The following is an 11,079-nucleotide window of genomic DNA, read 5'->3' on the forward strand; positions in this document are numbered from 1 at the left end:
GGACATGTGATTTGGTGTCGAAAGACCTGGCTTTGTACCCTGACTCTATCACTTACTAGCCAGTTATCTTCATCAAGTCACATAACCTCTCAGAGCCTCAGTTTTTGCATCTGTAAAATGGGAGGCAGAACCTACCACCCAAGGTACTCTGATGATCAAATGAGACAGTCTGTGTAAACTGTAGAGTGTTACCCCAAGAAGGAGGGTGCTTATTTAAATGGTAGCACTCAGTAATAGAGCTGATTTATACAAAGGATGGGATGGGAAGAGTGAAATACAGTATTAATACAGACCCCAGTTTATTATTTTTTTTAAAGATTTTTTTTTTCAACGTTTATTTATTTTTGGGACAGAGAGAGACAGAGCATGAACGGGGGAGGGGCAGAGAGAGAGGGAGACACAGAATCCGAAGCAGGTTCCAGGCTCTGGGCTGTCAGCACAGAGCCCGATGCAGGGCTCGAACACGCAAACCGCAAGATCATGACCCGAGTCAAAGTCTGATACTTAACCGACTGAGCCACCCAGGCACCCCTACACGTAAACTTTTTTGATAAGATATGATGAGTGGCATTCAAAAATTGCGGAAAACCTGGCACTCTTGCTTTGGACTACTCTAATATTGGGATCAAATTCAACTCAAAATATTTATGACTCTGTCAGGAAAAAATGAAAATTTTGATCTGTTTGGGTTTAAAACTGCCAGAGTGACAGTTTATTTACTAGACCCTTACAAGCCTGAGAAGAGTAAGCCCAGGGATCCAAGATTTTCTGACCGGCAAGAAAATCTACACAACGTGCAGAGTCATGGATTAAATTAACTCAAAGCTAATAAGCTCATTTTATAACTTTGGTGAGCAGATTCAATTTCAAACACAAAAATTGTATGACTTAAGAGAGCAAACACAATTTCCTGTATTAAGCAGGGGTTACCTGATTAGGTGGTTAACCTATTTTGTTTGCAAGTGTTGCTTCTCATTAACTATCAGTAAACAAAGAAAGGATTTTATCATGAAGATAATGGGATATGCAGGGTTCAATCTGTTTAATCTTAAAAGACCTTTGCCCTACTGTGTTTATAATACTTCAACAAAACTATTGGTTAACCTCCCTGCTCTTACCTTTCCCAAGAAAAGGAGCGGCAGGTTCAACATTTGGAATTTCACAAGATTTTTCATTAAATACGAATTAAACTTCCAAGATGATACACATGAAGTCTGCCTGAGAAATCAAAGCCTGGTAACTTCTGGTCTCCCCAGTGTTGTTGCAAGACTGTCCCCACCTGGCTTCAGAGAAGGCACTTCTCTTCTCAGACTTGAATGGGGAAGTGTCTAAGGGGGATACACTCTAAGGCGCATCCAAATCTTACCTTCTATGCTTCTAAGCCTTTCTAGAGCTGGCGTGGCAAGGGGCAGGCAGTCCACAGCAGAGAGCTCAGCTTCCGGACTTCTACTTTCAGAGTTCTTTAGTAAGAGATCATTAAATGGTGATCTCTCAACTAATGAAAGCAGCAATACATTTTTTTCGTGGGTGGGCATAAAACAACCGTTAAAGATAAGCAAACAAAAAAGCCCCCAACTGACATCCTTGCCTCTTTTCCAGCTCACTCTCCCACCCTCCCGGCCCTTCCCTGGCTCCACTGAAGGGAATACATACAGCTTAGCCCTATGTGATGCCTTGTAGAAAAACATGGCGGGCAACATACCATATGTGGTTTTTTGTGAGGCAAGGGTTGGCTAGGATGGGATTTTCCTGCTTGGATATGTGTGGTGAGGTGGTGGAAATTATTTCTGGCTTCAAAACTTAATCCTCCCTCCCTGTTATGAACACAACCACCTCCAGGGGCCCATTAGACACACTTCCTTGTTCTTTTGAATACACCTTTCACTGGAGGTAAGCTCCATTGGTGAGCGTTAATTATGCAGTTGAGACTTCACACTTCTCTGCTGGGTTATTAGCTGTAGCCCATCACCTCTTACAGCAGGTTTGAAGGCTGCTTGAAGAACTTCAAGTACTTCATGCTGCCCTGCCCTTTCTAAAACTATGTAACAGCATGACTTGGTTTAGCATAGGCCCAGGATCTGCAAGGAAGGCAAATGTGGTCAGTTGGGATCTCTGTCCCCCTGCCCGTCATGCCATCAGACTGTCTTTTCCAATGAGATTTTAGTGTATTGCTTTGCTTAACTTCTTCAGTACTGTCTAATGCCATTAATTCCAAAAACCTGTGGAGTGTGTGTGTGTGTGTGTGTGTGTGAATACAAAGTATGTTTGGGTACCTGCATAGAGAAAAACTCTTCCAAATACATACCTCTTCCCAAGGAACCTGTTTTTTCAAAGAGTGCTAGAAAATTCAGGGGAGCTGTTTTTAAACCACCTCCATCCCACCACAACAGATAGCCCAATAAAGCCAGGGTTCCTTTCTTCTCTTCTATTTTTTTCCCCTACGGCACTTGAGATTTGACAGGTAACCATTGGGCTCTGGGGATAAGTCCCTTCTCTGACCCTTCCTTACAGTCTTAGCATTCAGGGCCCTTGACCAACCAGCTCCTTTGTATTCTTCTGATCTCTTCAAGAAGGCATTTGATAGTAAGATCTGCTCATCTTTTTGTGGGATCCCACTTGGAGGTGCTGCCTGAAAGACTGCTTACATGGCTGGCTTGACATAAAGGCTGCTGTGGAATGTTCCTGGGAGGAGAGGTGCTCTGTGCGGGATTAAAGCTAGTGGAGAGGTCGGCAGGCCTGCTGAAGGGGGGTGAAAGCAAGTGTGAGGCACTCCTCACTTCTCTGTATGGCCCTGCGGCTCCCTGTCTCTCTTCCTTCCTCTGAAAGTCCTGCTCACCGGGGGCTCTCAGTCCTGTGTGTCAATACCCCTTGCAGCCCCTTAGCCTGCTGTCTTAGACCACGGACCCAGGCAGAGAATTGTAGTGCGGTCCCCTGCTCAGCATTGGGCACCCCCATGTGAATTTGAATTTGCTTTTCTTGTCCTGTCCTTGACTTCTCTCTGCTCCAGTCGATAACTAAGAATTCCACATACTATTTTGTGAGGACCCTGCTGTCTCTGATTATACATGAGCCATGATTGTGCAGTGGTACCCTTCCCAAGGATATCCTGGGTCTCTAGTATGTGTTGTCCAATATGGCAGCCACCAGCCACACAGGACTATTGAATGCTTTAAATATGGTTCATCCGAATTAAGATGTGCTGTATGTGTAAAACACACTGGATTTCAAACACCTAGTATGAAAAGCAGAATCTCAATAATGCTTTATACTGATTACACTTTCAAAGACACTATTTTAGATATATTGAGTTAAATAAAAGATATTTTTCTTTTTTTTTTTTCTTTTTTTTTATTTTTTTTTAATTTTTTTTTTCCAACGTTTATTTATTTTTGGGACAGAGAGAGACAGAGCATGAACGGGGGAGGGGCAGAGAGAGAGGGAGACACAGAGTCGGAAACAGGCTCCAGGCTCCGAGCCGTCAGCCCAGAGCCCGACGCGGGGCTCGGACCCACGGACCGCGAGATCGTGACCTGAGCTGAAGTCGGACGCGTAACCGACTGCGCCACCCAGGCGCCCCAAAGATATTTTTCAAAATAAATTTCACTTGCTTCTTTTTACTGTCTCCCGCTTGGGATTCTCTCTCTCCCTCTCTCACACACTCTCTCTCTTTTCTCTCAAAATAAATAAACATTAAAAAAAAAAAAAAGAATCTAGGGGCGCCTGGGTGGCTCGGTCAGTTAAGCGTCCGACCGGCTCAGGTCATGATCTCACGGTCCGTGGGTTCGAGCCCCGCGTCGGGCTCTGTGCTGACGGCTCAGAGCCTGGAGCCTGCTTCGCATTCTGTGTCTCCCTCTCTCTGTGCCCCTTCCCTGCTCATGCTGTGTCTCTCTCTGTCTCAAAAATAAATAAACGTTAAAAAAAAAAAAAAAAAAAGAATCTAGTCTATGATAGGTAAGTGTGAAAACGATCATTATCACTCTAATGGTCACTATCACTATCCTCTTAGCTTTTTCTCCTTAAATAGTAAAATTTTTCTATTCTGTTTCTACAGTACCCAGTGGGGACAGCTCCATGCATGTCAATCCCCGAAGCTGGGAACTGACTGCATGCTGAGTGTCTCGCATCCCAGGCCAGCTTGTGGTGTGGTAGAGTGCTTCCCTCCAAGCCAGGATGGCCTCTTGGAGTCACTCAGAGTGTTGGTTCAAATGGCATATTCCTGAAAATTCTGAATGAGTAGGTCAGAGGTGGGACATGAGAGGCTGGGAACATTTCAGGCATGTCTGATGTGGTTTGGGAGAATGCTCAGCCTCACCAAACATTAGAATCATCTGGGACGTCTTATCTTTAAAAATTTTTAATGTTTATTATTTATTTTTGAGAGAGAGAGAGACAGCACGAGTCGGGGAGGGGCAGAGAGAGCGAGGGAGACACAGAATCTGAAGCAGGCTCCAGGCTCTGAGCTGTCAGCACAGAACCCGACATGGGGCTCGAACCCACGAACTGTGAGATCATGACCTGAGCCGAAGTTGGACGCTCAACCGACTGAGCCACCCAGGCGCCCCTCAGCTGGAATGCCTTAAAAACCCTGGTGACCCGGCTGGACTGCACACCTATGAAATCAGACTTTCTAGGGGGAAGACGTGGGCATCAGTATTTTTTAAAAAGCTCTCCTGGTGCTTTTAAAGACATAAAAAGGTATTGATGAAGACATTTCACAAAGTGAAATAAACCAGAAACAAAAAGGCAAATACTGTATAATTCGACTTAGGTGAGGTACCCGGAGTAGTCAAGTTCATAGGGGTTGCAAGGGTCTGGGAGGAGAGGGAAATGGGGAGCTATTGTTTAATGGGGAGAGAACTTCAGTTTGGAAAGATGGAAAAGCCCCAGAGATGGATGGTGGTGGTGATACTCAACAATGTGAATGCACTTAATGCCACTGGACTGTGCCCTTACAAATGGTTAAAATGGTGAACTTTATGCGTATTTTACCACGATGTAGAAAAGCGGGCATTGAGTCAAATGTGCCTTTCTCTTCCTTATCCCTTAGTTCTCTTTCCCATAAAAATCATACTACCAGTTTATTGAGTATCCTTCCAGGCATGTTCTACGCATTTATAAACACATGTGATTATTTATCTATATCTATCTATCCACTTCCGCTCAAATGGAAATAGTACGTTGTATGACATGCTACCTTTTTAAGTGAACAGTAAAACCTTGGAGATATTTTCCCATTAGAACATAGAAAACAGCCTCATTACCAAAAGAAATGCATGGTGTTCTCCTGGTGTTTGTGCTATGGGTTATTTAAGCCAGTCTCCTGATGAGGATTTCCCTCATCTTCTGTTACTACAAACGGTGTTGCAATACACATCCTTGTCGTTTCATCCATGCACAAGTACATCTATAGAATAAATACTTGGAAGGTGAATTGTTGGGTGAAAGCACCCGTGTATTTAAAATTTTGACAGATATTGCTGACTTGTTCTTGGTAGAGGCTGTATCAATTTGCACCCTCATGCGCAACACATAGGAAAGTGTCTTGTGTTTATCCTCTTGAATCACCGACATGGTGAATTATCAGACTTTTTGATCTCTGCCAGTCTTGTGGCAAAAAATGGTATCTCCGTGAAGTTTTATTTTACATTTCTCTTGTTGTGAGACAGAGTATCTTTCATTGATGGTTTATGGATACATCAAGGTGAAGTGGTCGGCTCGTAAGGGAAATACCTTTGGGTGGGCAAGGTATTGAAGATCTCTCCAGGTACCTTGAGCAGACAGCTCTTTATCTACACAAAGGCCAGCCCATCTCAGATCCAGGAGGGAAGGTGGAAGTTCTGGTGAACTGGACAGCACTCCACTGGGTCTTCATGGATGGAATTAGACCACCTGAGACAGAGGGACACCTGTTGTCCAGTCTGACTTTTATCACCAGCCAGGGAAGGGGAGCCTTCTTGGTGAGGAGTCTGTCAGAGGATCGAGAGTTCTCTCCTGAGAACTGAAAGCTGGGGTAGAAGCCCAATTTGTCACTTGCAAAGGAGGAAGCCTTGCACTATAGCTCAGAAGCATTAGATCTTTGTAATTTCTCCAGGCTGTCCGTAGGGGTCAGCAATATACATGGAAAAGGGTGTGAACTTGTCTTTCAAGCAGTGAGCAGAGGGATGTGGGTGTCTGCGGGGTCATATGGGAGAGCAGGGCAGCTGAGACCCAGGAGCCTGCTGCGTGGGAGGTCGGAGGGTACAGGACACCAGTGTGCGCGTGAAGAGGGGAGGGGACAGCAAGGGTGTGCTACTTTCACGGCCCCTGGCACCTCAGCTCCCAGAACATCTCGGGACCCAGCTCTGCGCACACAGCAAGGGGAGACTGCCCAGCCAGCTCCAATCCAGCCAGCGAGGCAGCGGGTGGTCCTCGCCTTAGGCAGAGGGAGAAAAACCAAAGCTGCTCAGTGACCAGAGGAGGGCGACAAGATCCCGCTTCTGACCTTGTAAGAGCCATTCTTTGGTCAGGGCAATGAATGGTTTAGCATTTCCAGGCCACTTGAAAGGTTTTGTTCTTCTGGTGCTGCAGTGTTTGGGGGGTTGGAGAGGGGAAGGGAGAGGCATCACTCTTCACAGCACAGGCAGGGAACTTCTTTCTTTCAAGAAAAATTCGTTGAAGGCTTTTTATGTGCTTAGTTGGGAACCGTCAGAGGGTCACTCTGCCTTGCTATGTGGGAGCCACAGGTGCACCTCTGGACCGTTGAGGTGCCCCTGCCCTGTGGCCCACGTGTACCTTCACTGCCCCCCCAGAAAGCACCTCACCCTGTTTTCTGGGGCTGGCTCATTCCCCTCCCTCCGTGAAGAGTCCCTTTCCTTTTTTGTTTTTTTTTCAGTGGTAATACTCATACAATATAAAACTCTCGTCATGGAGATCATTTTAAAGTGTACAATTCAGTACATTCACAGCGTTATGTGATCACCACTATCTAGCTCCAGAACCTTCATCCTCAAACATAAAACTTTATACCCTTTAAGTAGTCACTCCTATTCCCCTTCCCCCTCAGTCCCTGGCAACCACTAATCTATGTTCTGTCTCTACAGATTCACTTCTTCTGGACATTTCATATAAAGGGAATCGTGCAGTATATATATATATATATATATATATATATAGTTTTTTGTGTCTGGCTTCTTTTCCTTGGCATAGTGTCGTTAAGGTTCATCGATGTTGTAGCATTGTTATGACTTTGTGAAATTAACATTCGTTCAGTGGAACACAGGGTGCCAATGGCGAGCCCCAGTTCAACCACAGGAGAAATTGCAGTAGAGCAGTTTATTACTCACAGGTCCTGGAGGAAGTACGCAACTCCAGGGGCCACAAAGGAGGTCAAGGCAGAGTGCAGAGAGGGGCAGGACCTGAGCCACAGGCCTGAGTGCTTTGGGGGTTCCTGAGCTAGAGCTCAATTGCTCAGTTTAAACCCCAAAAGCATGGTTTTGGTAAGTCCCACAGGGATCCCATCTAAGGGCACTGGGAGGCAGGAGAATCTGCTTATCCCAAAGGCTGTTGCAGAAGTCGTATCAGGAACCTACATTTGCCTGTGAGTCTGGGCTGCTATTAAACGCATGTGCTTGCATGAGGAGGCTGGTATCAGGCTGAGGTCCCGAAGGTTGCTTGGCCAAACAAAATGTATGCCAAGGCAGTGTTCCATGGAGTAGTTTAGCTAAACTCTTGGCAAACTCTTAGCTAAACTCAGTCCTTCTTTCCTTTTTATGGCTGGGTAGTATTCCGTTGCGTGGATGTGCCGTAGTTGGTGTAGCCATTCATCTGTTGATAAATATTAAGGTGTCTCCATCTTTTGACCATTGTGGATAACGCTGCTATGAACGTTGGTGTACAAGTATGTGAGTCCCTGCTTTCAATCTTTTGGGTACATACCTGCGACTGGAATTGCTGATTCTATGTTTCACTTTTTGAGGAATTGCCCAGCTGTTTTCTGTAGTGGCAACACCATTTTACATTCTCACAAACAATGTATGAGGGTCCCAATTTCTCTGCATCTTCCTCAACATTTGTTCTTTCTCATATTATTATTGTTATTTTTGGTAACATTATTATCACATGTGTCCTAGTGGGGATGAAGTGTGTGCTATTGTGGCTTTGATTACATTTCTCTAATGACTGCTGTGTTGAGCATTTTGTCACATGCTGGTTTCATTTATGTATCTTCTTTAGAGAAGAGTCTATTCAAATCCCCTGCCCATTTTTAAAATATTGGGTTGGTTGTGTTTTTGTTGTTGAATTTTAAGAGTTGTTTAGATATTCTGGATGCTAGAACCTTATCAGAAATATGATTTACAAATATTTTCTCCTGTTCTGTGGGTTGTCTTTTCACTTTCTTGATAGATGCATAGAAGTTTTTTAATGTTGGTGATATCCAGTTAATTTTTTTCTTTTGTTGCTTGTGTTTTGGTCACATATAAGAAGCCATTGCTCAATTCAAGGTAATGAAAACATTAACCCCTATGTTTCCTTCTAAGAGTTTTATAGTTTTACTAATTATAATCAGGTCTTTGATCTATTTTTATTTTTATTTTTTATTTTAGAGAGAGAGACACTGTGTGGGCGAGAAAGAGGGGCAGAGGGAGAGAGAGAGTGAGAGAGAGAGAGAGAGAGAGAGAGGAGAGAAAGAGAATCTGAAGCAGGCTCTATGCTCAGTGCAGAGCCTGATGCAGGGCTCAATCCCATGACCCTGGGATGGTGACCTGAACCAAAATCAAGAGTCAGATGCTCAACAGACTGAGCCACCCAAGTGTCCCATGAACCATTTTCTTTTTTTTATTTTTTTTTATTTTGTGGGATTTTTATTTTCTTTTCTTTTTTTTTTTTTATGAAATTTATTGACAAATTGGTTTCCATACAACACCCAGTGCTCATCCCAAAAGGTGCCCTCCTCAATACCCATCACCCACCCTCTCCTCCCTCCCACCCCCCATCAACCCTCAGTTTGTTCTCAGTTTTTAACAGTCTCTTATGCTTTGGCTCTCTCCCACTCTAACTTCTTTTTTTTTTTTTTTTCCTTCCCCTCCCCCATGGGTTCCTGTTAAGTTTCTCAGGATCCACATAAGAGTGAAACCATATGGTATCTGTCTTTCTCTGTATGGCTTATTTCACTTAGCATTACACTCTCCAGTTCCATCCACGTTGCTACAAAGGGCCATATTTCATTTTTTCTCATTGCCACATAGTACTCCATTGTGTATATATACCACAATTTCTTTATCCATTCATCAGTTGATGGACATTTAGGCTCTTTCCATAATTTGGCTATTGTTGAGAGTGTTGCTATGAACATTGGGGTACAAGTGCCCCTATGCATCAGTACTCCTGTATCCCATGCATAAATTCCTAGCAGTGCTATTGCTGGGTCATAGGGTAGGTCTATTTTTAATTTTCTGAGGAACCTCCACACTGCTTTCCAGAGCGGCTGCACCAATTTGCATTCCCACCAACAGTGCAAGAGGGTTCCCGTTTCTCCACATCCTCTCCAGCATCTATAGTCTCCTGATTTGTTCATTTTGGCCACTCTGACTGGCGTGAGGTGATACCTGAGTGTGGTTTTGATTTGTATTTCCCTGATAAGGAGCGACGCTGAACATCTTTTCATGTGCCTGTTGGCCATCCGGATGCCATGAACCATTTTCTAAAAGTATTATCTCTGTGGGTTTTTTTTTATTGACATGTAACATTATGTTAATTTCAGATATACAATATGATGATTCAATATTTGTGCTTTTGATCCATTTTAAGTTAATTTTTGCATATGGTGTGATGTAAGGATCCAACTTTATTCTTTTGTATGTGGATATCCAGTTGTCCCAGCACCATCAGTTGAAGAGACTATTCTTTCCCCCATTGAATGGTTTGGCATCCTTGTTGAAGATCTGTTGACCATGAGATGTATGGTTTCTGGAGTCTTAATTCTATCCCATTCTCTTTGTTTTAGCACCTGCCTGGAGTATTTAAGAATAAGGTGCTTTTCCCTTTCTTCTCCTTCTCCTTCTCCTTCTCCTTCTCCTTCTCCTTCTCCTTCTCCTTCTCCTCCTCCTCCTCCTCCTCCTTCTCCTTCTCCTTTGGTGCTTTTCTTCTATTCTCCAAGCCCTTGTCAACCTTCTTAGTTACTATTCTGGATGCTTTCTTTTCATTCACCATGTGCTCCCCTCCAAACCCTAGCCTAAGATTCTATGATGTCAATGTTTATGTAGACAGTTCTTCTGACCTGATCTCTCAGTTCTCAAGCCTCCTCTCCTACAGGAGTCTTCTCCTGCCCTACCACAACCACTTGCTTCCACTGGTATTCCCTTGACCTTGTCCTCACCAATAACTCCACTCTCCATAACCATAGTTTCAGAAACCCTAGGCTCCAACCACCACCTCATATTTACTAGAGAGTTGTAAACTAAAACAGTGAGACCCCACTACATACCTATTAGGATGGTTAAAATCCAAAACACTGTCAATACCAAATGTCAGTGAAGCTGTGGACCAGTAGGAATCTCCATTCACTGATGATGGAAGTGTGAAATGGAACAGCTACTTTGGAACAGTTTGACAGTTTCTTACAAAAGGAAACATAGTCTTATCTCATGACCCAGCCATCACACTCTTAGGTATGTATCCAAACAAACTTAAAACCCATGTCCACACAAAAACATGTGCACAAATGTTTATAATAGCAATCACCAAAAAATGGGAAGGAGCCAAGATGTCCTTCAGTAGGTGAATAAAAAAACTGGGTTGCATTCAGTTGATAGAGTGTTTTGCAGCAATAAAAAGAAAAGAGCTATCAAGCCACAGAAAGACGTAGAGGACGCTGAAATGCATATTACAAAGTTAAAGCAGCATATCTGAAAAGCCACATACTGTATGATTCCTTCTGTATGATATTCTGGAAAATGCAAGATTATGGGTCAGACACTTAAGGGGAGAATGGAAGACATGAACAGGTGGAGCATGGGGGGATTTTTAGGGCACCGAAGCAATTCTGTAGGATATGGTGATGATGGAGACATGCCATGATACATTTGTCAAAACCCAGAGAAC

Source organism: Lynx canadensis, chromosome D3 (assembly GCF_007474595.2).
Source record: "Lynx canadensis isolate LIC74 chromosome D3, mLynCan4.pri.v2, whole genome shotgun sequence".
Taxonomy (NCBI): domain Eukaryota; kingdom Metazoa; phylum Chordata; class Mammalia; order Carnivora; family Felidae; genus Lynx; species Lynx canadensis.